The 13,709-nt window shown below is 38.8% G+C and overlaps 1 protein-coding gene across 1 annotated transcript in view; it reads right to left on the minus strand.

Moving 5' to 3' along the window:
- Positions 1–7,068, minus strand: part of PLTP (phospholipid transfer protein) — an 88,664-nt gene extending 81,596 nt beyond the window's left edge. Inside the window, exon 1 of the mRNA XM_089673420.1 lies at positions 6,942–7,068. The gene's annotated coding sequence lies outside the window, so the exon portion shown is untranslated. The remainder of the gene's footprint in view (positions 1–6,941) is intronic.
- Between the last annotated feature and the right edge of the window lie 6,641 nt (positions 7,069–13,709).

A 13,709-nucleotide genomic window follows, 5' to 3' on the forward strand; every position in this document is an offset into this window, starting at 1 on the left:
ACTCGGGCGGTGGAACATTTTGCCCAGCTAGGACTGTTTGGAGCGTCCTGAGGCCGCTCCTTGAGGGGGGGGTACTGTCAGGAATGGACTAGCCAGCAATGGTGGGACAAAACCATTCAGTTAACATAGTGGTCACGTGACCTTGTTAAAAAAAACAAAGTCAAGTGATTTTTTTTTAAAGCAAATTTCACCATTTTAAAGCAAATGTGACAATTGCAAAATTGGAAATTTCATTGAAAAATCCAGTTTTACATTAAAAATTACAATTAACATTTAGCAATGTCATACTTGCAATATAGAATGCCACCGGCGGCATCTTGTGATATGTTTTCCATAAGAGTTTACATAAGAGTGATTCCATCTGCTCATAGTAAATTACGTTATGCTACTGTATTTTTTACTTTGTTTTGCTGCGTGTCCTAACCTGCCAACAACTTATACATGTTAATGGTTTATCCAGCTATGCACATGTCAGTGAACAGAACCAGAGGGCTTAGGAAGAATGCTATCACATTCCCGCTGGGATAATGGATCATGATCCATAGTGCACACTATGCTCTTTACTCTTCAATCATACAAATCTCAATATATATATTGAACAATGAATATATCATTAACATATTGTGAGTACAATCAAGTATAAACATTTTGCATTTACAGTAGAACTGCTGCTTTCCCTCCAAAAAAGCCTTGGTCAAAGCAGTCATTCTATTACAGAATACCTGGGGAGTCGTTTTCCTTTCCCTGCTGTCTTTGTTATCTAAGAGACCTGGGAAGATATAAGATGTCTGAAAGTATAGCCTCAGCATAACCTGACAGTAGTGTCAGAGACTTCAGATTAATTAATAAACAGGGGCGGACTGACCATTGGGGAACTCGGGCACTGCCCGAGGGCCCGGGGTCAGTAGGGGGCCCCATGAGATGTCTCTGGTACCTTTCATATGCTTTTTTGGGTGTGATTTGAGTGTGGGAGAGGACACAGGGGCCCCATGATCCCCTATTGCCCGGGGGCCCCATGAGTTGTCAGTCCACCCCTGTTAATAAACCAAAGTTTCAAATTGTTTAAATTCTGTAGTACCTGTAAGGCTGACATTCAATACAAATGATTTTTGAAATGTAACACTATACTACAGCCCAACCTTAGCTTATATTTCCTGCCACACTAAATAAATACATAAATAAAATGGTATAGAATGACCTCAACTGAATAAAACACTGTGCCAATATTCCTCCACTCTTGGTCCTGTGACCAAATGTCTAGGCATTAGTCAGGTGATCCAAGCTAAAGGGGGAAATCTGTCCATGTTTGGCCAGCTGTCACTGAATATCAGTCCCCTAAACAGCTTTGGCTGGGATCATATGATCAGTGTCTCAGTATCTGAAGTAGATCAGATAAGCAGGTACAGTACATACCAGGTTTCAGAGCACTTTTATACAATGTGATATGGCAACTAAGAGTGTCCATAGACATGAATGAGATGAATGTCAAATAATCCAGTCATATCAGAAAGTTTACTTGCACTATATTGCCTACGAAACTTCACCCAACTTACTGGCCAAAATCAGGGAAAGAACCCATCAGTTCCTAGCAGATGACTCCAGTTGCCCCAAGTCAGCACCAGCGTTGTCTGCATGGAGTATGAACATGCACAACTACCTGAAACAAATGTGCATCTGCTGGTCATTCAACTGAACTATCTTTTACAAGTTTTGTCCAGATGATTTTATAGTCAGTTGCTGGTATCATGTTTACATTGGCCACTAGACTAATGAAGGATTAATTTGCCTATTAGCAACTAGTGCATGTACTGTATATGCTCATATTTGGTGTGTCAAGTGCTAACCCTAAGTGATAATGTAGATATTTGGAGTTCAGTAATTAATTTCTAAACATTGTGTGGTATTAGTGAATTTTTTTCTTTGCAAAGCTTAATCAATAGGCAAAACTTTTCTAAATCTTTGGGTTTGTCCAGCCGCCAGATGGGATTGTGCATAAAGTAAAATAATAATGAATAAAGCATAACCAAGATATCAAAATAACATAAGCATTAAATGTGGAAGGTTAGACATTCTCAACCAGTCACTTCATTTTGGAAATGCCAATATAAACCTCATTAGAACTTCATTGGTTCATGCATCTTAAGTTCAAAACAGTGAATTTATATACCAAGTGGAAAAAATTATATTTAAACAGTAAAAATATATAAATATCAATGCTAGGACTTAAGCAATCCATAGGCTGTAAAGGGATTGTGTAAAGAGACTGTCCACTCAAAACTGATATTTCAATTCTTGGAAGATGATAGATAAAGAACCTGTATTCACAGAAATACTTGTATGTTGTGACCATTACTGACCTCCAGCTAAAATAGATTTCCTGGTTAGTTAAAACTGTCTGTTGCAGAAAAAAAGCATACAATGAAGTCAGCACTCCTAATCACCATGCTCATTCAGGGCCAGTAACTCAAACCATTGGAACCCAAACATGAACAATCTAATAAAAAAATCAAAATAGAAAAAGCGCCCATAAAAATATATTAAAAAAAAAATACACCCAACCAAAAATTATATATAATAAATTTGGCAAAATTAACAATATGTCATAAAGGCATGCACTAAATATATATATATCACCAAATAAATAAGTGTCCATATTAAATCTGTGCAAGTCCAAAATGATTGATTTTGATTAATTTTTTTGGACTTGCACAGATTTAATATGGACACTTATTTATTTGGTGATATATATATTTAGCGCATGCCTTTATGACATATTATTATGAACAATCTAATGCATACAAAGAGCCTGATAGCAGTAGACACAGATAGGATGGACCTATTACACCGCAATAGGTTGAGCTGGTCCATGTTTAGATTCTCTCAGGTATTCCAAAACTTCTTGACATCTTAATCAACAGCACCACTCAATGTTGACATGGTACTAACACCCATACCTTGGATAGCAATCCTTGCCGTTGCTTCCACTCATACTCCCATACCCCCTTCTTCCCTTCCCTCCTCTTCTCCAATATTTTCTGCACCCATTCTACAAGCAATATCATAAAGTTTTACCCGTATCCTAGCTTTCCTTTGAAATTCAATAAAAGGAGTTTTAACCAAAAGCATTAGAGCCTTTAAACCAACTAGTATTCTAAGAAGACAGCAATGGTTTCCTACATATTTTGGTCTGTACAATTTTATTTGTTATCACCTGACAGCTTTTGATATCAATATGCAAGTTTGAGTTTCAATAACCTTGTAGATTATGAGGGATCTCATTGTCCTCTAATTGTTTTCTAATCTATGTTTTTTCTTGGCAAACAGGAACACTCTGAGATGGTGGGGAACACTGAAATACAACAAGGTGGGTGAGACAGAGGAAGGAGCAATGGCAGAAGGATCTTGGGACGTAAACCCTTGTGCTCGAGATCAGTAAACCCCACCTATGATTGACGTTTCACATTTTTTTTTTTTGGTGGATTGATCCAACATAGAAGCATAAAACATGATGCAAATAACAGAAGCTGAGAGTAACAAAATGTCTTTCATTGATCTGATGAACCATGAAGCCTGGCTGGCTATTACGGGTTACAGCAAACCATTTTCACTGTTCTAGAAAATTATCTAATATGTGCTTATCCTCAAATATGTTTTAAAATCATAAGTTTCAATGACAATTGAGCTGTGTGTCGCATGCTATCTCAGAGAGTTTATGTGTAAAATACATTTCTGGATTTCAGTTGATGGTACTTGTTCTCCTTTGTCTGTAGATGTGAGAGATACAGCACAGTTATACTTGGGGATTATGTGCTAAAAGGATACACTGAATGGATACAATTGTTTTAAAGTATGCCAAAGTATAGGTTCTCCCTGTGCCTGCGTGGGTTTCCTCCGGGTACTCCGGTTTCCTCCCACAGTCAAAAGACATGCTGGTAGGTTAATTGGCTTCTGTCTAAATTGTCCCTAGTATGTGTATGTATGAATGTAAGTTAGGGACCTTAAATTGTACACCCCTTGAGGGTTAGGGACTGATGTGAATGTACAGTATATATGTAAAGTGCTGCGTAAATTCACGGCGCTATATAAGTACCTGAAATAAATAAATAAGTAAAGTTATAACGTTTTCTCGTTGTTTTGGATATAGTAGGGAAGGAATAGAAGCTCAGTTGGGTTTTCATTGCTGTCTGTATCCCGAAAGGGGAGATTCACCCTCTTTATATGTCTTATTGGCCATTGTCACCAAAACAGAAAGTTAAGGCAGATCCAAAATTTTTGAGCTGTCACCAGAACAGGAGGTGAGGGGAAATCTTTCACTGAGGTCACTTGTTCTAGTGACAACCAGGGGCGGACTGACAACTCATGGGGCCCCCGGGCAATAGGAGATCATGGGGCCCCTGTGTCCTTGCCCAAACTCAAAAAAGCCTATGAAAAAGGTACCAGGGGCATCTCATGGGGCCCCCTACTGACCCCGGGCCCTCGGGCAGTGCCCGAGATTCCAAATGCTCAGTCCGCCCCTTGTGACAACTAAGAGGGGAATTACCCTCAGTGTGAAGAAATTTCTTCTCCTATCCTGCTGCATCTCCAACGCAGAAGGTGAAGGCAAATTATCTAAACAAGACACAGACAGAAAAAAACAAGCCAATACAGTATACTGTATTTCAACCATTCCTTACATTTGTATGACAAACTATTCTTTCACTTCACTTTCCAACCAGCACATACTATCCTATTTTATTTGTTATGGATGTGTTGTTCTACCATTTTAACTGCTTCCCGTTCACCCTATAGGAGAAGTACTGCACGGGTGTGCAAAATCACGTATATATACCCATAGCCATGCAAAGCAGTATGCTTACAGTGAAGCACACACGGGACACAATGTAAAATGGCACACGGCACACAGTTAACCCTTTGATTGCCCCACGTTAACCCCTTCCTGCCCAGTGCCATTAGTACACTGTCAGTGCTTTTTATTAGCACTGATCACTGTATTGGTGTCACTGGGGATGACAGTGACACCAAGTCAGTTCCCCCCAGTGTCAGAATGTCCGCCGCAGTCCTGCAATACTGCTATAAGTCACTGATCACCGCCATTACTAGTAAAAAAAAAAAATCCCAGTATATAAACCGCCATTTGTAAATGCTATAACGTTCACGTAAACCAATTAATTTACACGTACTGGGATTTTTTTTAGCAAAGACATGTAGCAGCATTTTGGCCTAAATTTATGACGAAATTTGATTTTTAAAATTTTTTTTACTGTACATGCTTAATAGCAAAAAAGTCAAAAATATTGTTTTTTTCTCAAAATTGTTGGTCTTTTTTTTTATAGTGCAAAAAATAAAAAAGCACAGGCGACCAAATACCCACAAAAGAAAGCTCTATTTGTGGGGAAAAGACGTATATTTAATTTGGGTTCAGCGTTGCATGAACGTGCAATTGTCAGTTAAAGTAATGCAGCGCTGCAACGCAAAAAATGGTCAGGAGGGGGGGGGGAAATCCTTTGAAGGGCAAGTGGTTAATTTTAAAACTGCAAAAGAAAATAGAAAAAAATCATCTCTTGTGTGACCTAGGAAAGCTTGTTGGAATTCGCTTAAAGAAAAGTACACCAGAAAGCTTATGGTAAGAGACACTCTTGTTAGGAATGTTCAGCTAAGATTCCTAGAAACAAGGAAATCATGTCTGTAAATTGCAGGGTATGCTCAATCTTGCTTCTGGCTCCTCTGGAAGGGAAAAAGGAATACACTTGTGAAGAGCACACTGATTTGTAGGCAGTTTGAATAATTTGTCTCAGGATAGGATATTTGCAATTGAGTACCAGTGATTAACTGTATCACCATATCCTGCCTTTGCTTGCTTGCTCATCCATATAAAAGAACCGCATTTAAGAACGAGCTTCTAAGAACTTTGTGTTTAGTAAGAACAACTTTTCTCCTGATAAGAGAACTAAATACATAATAACCTAATTTTCCCAAAAATGAAATCAGTAGAGCTGTGAGGACTGGCATTATGTTAATCTTCCTAGAGTGATACTGAAATAAAGTGTGGATGAGCCAGGAAACCATAAAGAATATTAGGTGATATAATATGAGTTATGAAACCTGGAAAAAGACAGCTGGAAGGAAAAAAATATTTTTGCCCTAAGTCGGCGGATTCTATGTATCATTTGATAAATAAAATGTGATTGGCTGCTATGGGAAGCTGCTCTACTTCTTCTCCAGCTTGTGTAATTGCATATATCATTCCATAGGATGGATTGGGATTTGACTGGGATTCCAACTTTAATAATAATTAGAACATGGGTAAAAAAGTAACAAAAATGATTACCAGCAACAAAGTGGACATATTTCTGGATTTTTATCTAGGTGAAAAATATTTTGCAGAGAATTATTAGTAAGAAGTTACACCACCATAGGGGATCAGTGGATGGCCATTAACAAACCCTATTTATGACCAATGGGTACTGTCGTTTCCAGCTACATCACTGCAAGACATACGGTACTTAATAGAGTACATGAATCCTTACTACGGTCTGTTCTACTGAGATGAAAGGCAGAAATTCCAAGTTCCAAAATTTTATATTGGTCAAGGCAAAGGGCAATAAATAAAGTAACCCACAGCAAAGCATTAGCCATTAACCGATCAAAGGTGGAAGTCAATTGTTGCTGTAAGATATTCTACATCCATTCTCTTTGAGTTGTTTTATTGACTTATTAACGTGTCTGCCTATTAAAAGTCCTATTAAAAGTCAAGTAATAACACAAGCTTTTGTAATCCAGATTCATTCATTCGGTGTACACTGGTTGGACAATTACAGAAAGTCTTAGCAATGGAGAAATAAAAGCACAGGTAATAAAAAAAGCAAACAAATTCATTATAGTCTAATGCAGAAATAAAAGTGTAATATCCCCGTTTACACATTACTCAGTTTTTCACTTACCTAACCCCTGTGCTCACTTATAGATTGTAGATGCTGTGCAGATCCTGCAATGACACTACAGCATAGATGGGGCTGCAGAGGCTTATATAAAGCACACACTCACACACATACACACACACAGTGCGCTCTGCTCCTCCTCTTTCCCACAGACCACACAGCTGGACACAGAACAGACCCTGAGCCTGCAGCTCTATGTAATAGAGACTGGAGGTGGAAAAAACACAACATGAAGACATTAAATACATACGTACAATGCTAAACCACAGGAGTCCTGCAATTAGATCCAAAAAATACAAGACATAACAACACACAATGGCAGCAAACAAAAAGTATACTATATAATACTAAGTATACTAATAAAAATAAATAAAACACATATAACTAAATGATGACGTGTTATTATATTAATAAATATAAAAAAATGTTTTCATTAAAATAGAACTTGTGCTTTGTCTATTCTGAGTAATGCAATACATTGGCTTTACAGGAGGGAGTGTCAGCAGAATTTATTTTTACTTGATTCTCTACAGTCCAGTCCAGAGAAATAAACGTATAAATGTAGTGCTACCCCCACAGGAGCCACTAGAAGGATGCCCAGGGTTCTTTTTCAAGTTGTTGACCCTCAGCCAGGCACACGGTCACCCTTGGGCTCCATGGATAGTTGACGGGGATTCTCTTTTTGGTAACTGACAAAAATAATCCCAGATACTGTAGATGGATGGGTGGAGGGATGGCTCCAACTCTCTTCCTTTTACACCTTAACAAGCCTCAAGCCTCACTCTTTCATGAATACCATGCCCCAAAAGTGATCACTGGATTGCTTCTTATATACCAGACTCAGCAGCAAAGGCCCATACCAAAGAAAGAGCAAGGAAATCCCATACAGACGTATTGACTCACTGGGTGGGCGTCATGATGTCACCGCTAAACTCTGCCCTACGCATGTTTTGTCCGATGGGATGTCCCAAAGTGAAGTATTGGCTCTCTGGGTGGGCGTGATGATGTCTTCGCTAAACTCTGCCTTACGCATGTTTTGTCCGATAGGATGTCCCAAAGTGAAGTATTGGCTCTCTGGGCGGGCGTGATGATGTCATCGCTAAACTCTGCCCTACGCATGTTTTGTCCGATGGGATGTCCCAAAGTGAAGTATTGGCTCTCTGGGCGGGCGTGATGATGTCATCGCTAAACTCTGCCCTACGCATGTTTTGTCCGATGGGATGTCCCAAAGTGAAGTATTGGCTCTCTGGGCGGGCGTGATGATGTCACTGCTAAACTCTGCCCTGCGTACATTTTGTTCGATGGCACATCTTGCAAGGGGACATCTTTGTCCATTGGATGAAACATGCTCAGGGCAGAGTTTAGAAGTGACATCATCATGCCTGTCCGGAGATGCGGTGATACTGTGTGATACACTTGCCATTCTATTTGTTTTGTGAGTACCCACTTGGTTTAATAACAAATGTTTTTAAATGGCGCTGAGAGAGTGAGGCTTGAGGCTTGCTGAGGTGTGAGATCCATCTATCCAGGATTTGTCATCTTTTAAATGCTGATTTAGACCTCTTGAGTTGTGGGGTCTAAGGATTTGATAAGCGGCATTATAAGCACTTGGTGGTTGGTGCACAGCTGCTGCATGAAGATTTTGCACACTTTAATATTTTATTTATTTTTTTAATTTACACTCACCAACCACTTTATTAGGTACACCTTTTCAATTGCTTGGTAACACAAATTGCTAATCAGCCAATCACATAGCAGCAACTCAATGCATTTAGGCAACTAGACATGGTAAAGCTGAGGTTCAAAATCTAGTATCAGAATGGGGAAGAAAGGGGATTTAAGTGACTTTGAACATGGCATGGTTATTGGTGCAAGACATGCTGGTTTGAGTATTTAAAAAACTGCTGATCTACTGGGATTTTCCTGCACAGCCATCTCTAGGGTTTACAGAGAATGGTCCGAAAAACTGAAAATATCCAGTGAGCTGCAGTTGTGTGGACAGAAATTCCTTGTTGATGTCAAAGGACAGAGGAGAATGGGCAGAGGGGTTCGAGGTGATACAAAGGCAACAGCAACTCAAATAACCACTTACTACAACCATTTCACCCAACTGGGACTGCGATGAACAGATACACATGACAGATGGTGAGCATGTGCGAATTGTAGCCTCCGTTTCCTGTTCTAAGCTGACACGAATGGCACCCGGTGTGGTCTTCTGTTGCTGTAGCCCATCTGCTTCAAGGTTCGATGTGTTGTGCATTCAGAGATGGTATTCTGCATACCTTGGTTGTAACGAGTGGTTATTTGAGTTACTGTTGCCATTCTATGATCTCAAACCAGTCTGCCCATTCTCCTCTGACCTCTGACATCAACAAGGATTTTTTGTCCACACAACTGCCGCTCACTGGATATTTTCTGTTTATCGGACCATTCTCAAAAAACCCTAGAGATGGTTGTGCGTGAAAATCCCAGTAGATCAGCAGTTTTTGAAACACTCACACCAACTCGTCTGGCACAAACAGCCACGTTCAAAGTCACTTAAATCCCCTTTCTGATGCTCGGTTTGATCTTCAGTAGGTCATCTTCACCATGCCTAGATGCCTAAATGCATTGATTTGCTGCCATGTGATTGGCTGAGTAGCAATTTGTGTTACAGAGCAATTGAACAGGTGTACCTAATAAAGTGGCCAGTGGTTGTATATCCAGTCATTAAAATCTAATATATACTTTAACTCCGAGCATACACAAATTATCGGCTCACAAAACTGGGCTTTTTTCCATGGGGCCATTAATTTGTGTACCTGTCTTTGTGCTGGCGTGCTCTGTGCGGCACACTCCCAGCACAAAGACTGGGGTTTCAGTGAGAGCCCCAGGTCCCGTTCTAATGATAGGAACCTGGAACTCTCGATTCCGGGCCACATGATCACTGTGATAGCCTCTGATTGGCTATCACAGTGATCAGTCACTGTGAAGCCTGCCCCACTTGTTTTCGCTCTCTGAATGGAGGAGAGATATACATTGGAAAAAAAGTGTGTTAAAAAATATATAAATAAACAAAAATAATAACAAAAAAACCTAAATCAAGGTTTGATCTAGGTCAGTGCCAGGGTTAGTGTTTGGGTCAAAGTCAAGGTCAAAGTGAAGGTCATGGTCAAGGGTCATGGTCAGTATTTTTTTTTTTGGTCAGGATTTTTTTTTAATGTTTAAATTAGTATCAGTGTCACTGCTTAGTGACAGGATGAAAAAAAAAAAAGCAAAATGCGCACTATTGTTTCTGGGCTGTACTACAGGTACGAACAACAAAATACACACGTGTTATTGCTGCGCTTGTCAAGAGCAGGAGAAATTATTTTAGGTTGTTTTTTGGTGGTTGGTCATCATAGTAGCAAGAAATATACAGCTAAATTTAAAAAAAAAAAAAGGTTTTTTTTTACTATTTTGGGTCAGTTTTCCTTTGATAATAAAAAACAAATCTGGATCTATCAATTACCATTTACCACCAAATGAAAGCCCAATTTGTTCTGAGAAAGACAAGGTATAATCCATCTGCATGTATAAAGTAGTTGTGATGATATGTACGGTTTTCTAACACATGCAAAAAATGCAAAATTGCGCTTAGGCTTTAAGATTTGTTTTACCCTTAGGCGTGAAGGGGTTAACATATTGATAATATTTAAAAAAATGTCAATATTTTTGTTGCTTTCCTTTAAATAATACCTGGTGACACTTCTTTGAAGGACCTTGTTCAGATAGTTCCTGATATACAGTGACAACGCTCTGTCCCGGTTTCCCAATTATGTTCCCGCATTGATACCCTAAAACATGGGTTTCCAGTGGAGACTAGAAGTGTTCGTTTCAACACACCTTGTGCAGGCATTGTCCACTGTTGTCATCATCAGAAAACCCAATGTGAAAATATCATGCAGCCATTTTCAGAGTGCATGTAAGTAGACTGGAAGTGGCTGCAAAGACACAGAATAAGATCCTGTGAAGACTGAAAACAGCATTTCAAGAGAATACCCTCATACCAACTGTGAAGCATGGTGTTGGAAATGTTACAGTAAAACTGAGATTGAGCTCTGCAGTCACATTTGCAGCAGTTGTGTTCTTATTCCCAATCCTGCGCAATGTCCTTTAGTCCCTTTCGGTCAGTTGACCATGTCGTCCGCACTTATGCTTCAGACAACATTTTCCCGCACACTGTATATGCTGTCATAACCTTTGATACTGTATCTTGCAACATGGAAAATAAATTGCCAACTTCAGTCACAGAAGCACCAGCTAAGCGGCACCAATAATTTGCCCTCTTTGAAACGCAGTAAGCTCTCACATCTCTGTATTATTAGCAGCGTACGCAGTGAATGACGAACATGAAGCTTCCCACCTGTTAGTTAGGTGTCTCATCACACAGCAGAAGCAAAAGAATGTTACATCACTTCCGCTTTCAACGGGAAACATGTTGTCACTTTCACTCCAGCAAATCATGTAGTGTTTCCATTTTTTTGGCTAACCCCTGTATAACTTCATATTAGCAGCCCTTGCTTGCTTTAGAAACTAGGACAAAAAGATTCTACATTTAGAATGTATTAGTAGAGAATAGTAAGAAACCATATGCACCATACAACCAAACACACTAAAACATGTATGGTATTATGGCTGTATCATGCGTTGCCAAGCATTGCATACAGGTGGAAATCAGCTCTTAGTAACCTAAACAGTTGCCCTTTGCAACTGTTTTTTGTGCCACAACTACATCAGTATTCAGTAGAAATATATTCTTCACCAGTAGATGGCAATATTTAAAAGTTTGTAGCTCCATCTATGATATACTCTATGTCTTTCCTATTAATAAAGTTTCCTGTTTCCTTGTTGCTGTGAAGCATAAAAGCACATATGGACTGTGCACTGTCTGTTCTATATACAGAATTTGTAACAAACATATTTGATAGTTTAATAACACTTTTTTACAGGGGTCTATAAATGGCAATACAATAAGGGACAGGTGAAATCTGTGCAAGGTAGACCCACTCATATAGGCACCACTAAGGACACCTGAAATCTGCACGAGCAGATGTCGTTTTGACAGCCAAGTTTCAGGTCTTGTTACAGGAATTCTGACAGTGACTCCTGTATAAACAAAGCCTGCAAAGAGTTTTCAGGCTTTGTTTATATTTACATAGAAGCACTGACAGCAGTTCCTCCATTATAAAAGCCAGCAGTTGACTAATATTTGGAGAAACCTAGGTCCTTTACAAAAAGATACCTACTACTCATAAAGTTACAATTCCTATAGCAGAATTGATCTTTGCCTTGTGCAGCTTAGAACTTTTGACTCGCACGTAGGTTTCACACAGCACCATAAATATACTCCCATATTTTTAACAATAAGATCTGACCAATATCCCATATTTTTAACATTAGGACTTTAACAAAAATGCAAGATCTGAAATTGAGTTGATTCAGGTATAAAAAAGTAAGAGGCTGCTAGCTCAATCATGAACTTTTAATGATTTCTACTACCATGATCTGGGAAACTTATAAATCTGTAATAAGAGATATTCTCATTAGTATAGTTACTAGGAAAAAGAACAAGTACAAAAATACACCTCAAATATTATATTAAAACATAATTAGCAAACTTGAGCAGTCACATAAAGAATGTCTTGCCATGTCTACTGAAAAAGCATATAAAAATGTATTACTGTAGAAAAAACTTTATATTTTGTCATATTATTATAATAATTATACAGGATTTATATAGCGCCAACAGTTTGCTCAGCGCTTTACAATATAACAGGAGACAATACAGCAACAATACAGTTCAATTCAAGAGGGATAGGAGGGCCCTGCTCAGGGGCGGACTGACCATTTGGAAACTCGGGCACAGTCCGAGGGCCAGTAGGGGGCCCCATGAGATGCCCCTGGTACCTTTTTCATAGGCTTTTTTGAGTTTGGGCAAGGACACAGGGGCCCCATGATCCCCTATTGCCCAGGGGCCCCATGAGTTGTCAGTCCGCCCCTGGCTCTGCTCCTTGGAGCTTAAATGCAAAGTTTTACAAAGAAGGTAGCAAATCTTTTGACCAACCTAGATGAAATTTTGAATTCCCAAACATATATCAATCAAATAAAATCGAATCCAACACTGGCCATATTTTATATTAACATTTTATAACTTTTAGCAGGACCTTTGCAATTTGAGATCAGGAAAAAAAAAGAAGGAAGGTGTGGATTACTGAATATTTATAGAGAGTTTAGCTAATTTAAGATTTCAAATATTTTATAAAAATAATTATAAAAATAGAAGAGCATACAATTTACCAAGAAAGAACTTTATAACGCCCCTTTCTCCTTCCCCAACGGGAAATCCTCAAGCCCTGATGGTCTCTGTATAGAATACTGCAAAACATTTTACATATATATGAGTAAGCAGATGTATAATTCTTTAGTGTCCTAAATCCGCATTCTGATGATCTTTGATGGTAAAACATTTGCATAACATTTCAGTTCAGACCTGTTTTGCTTAGCCAACCCTTCAATCTCAATCCTTAACCTAACTAAAGAATTGGGAACATTTGGTATATTACCAGATAACATGGTCAAATTTGAATTATTGACTATAAATATACATTAACTACTTGATTTCCGGAAGGTTTTACCCCCTTCATGACCAGGACATTTTTTTGCTACTCAGCACTGTGCTACTTTAACTGGCAATTGCTCAGTAATAAAACACTGTACCTCAATTTAAAGTTATATAATTTTTTTACACAA

This window comes from Staurois parvus, unplaced genomic scaffold (assembly GCF_062004578.1).
Source record: "Staurois parvus isolate SC_StPar_1 unplaced genomic scaffold, SC_StPar_1.0 ptg000137l, whole genome shotgun sequence".
Lineage (NCBI taxonomy): Eukaryota > Metazoa > Chordata > Amphibia > Anura > Ranidae > Staurois > Staurois parvus.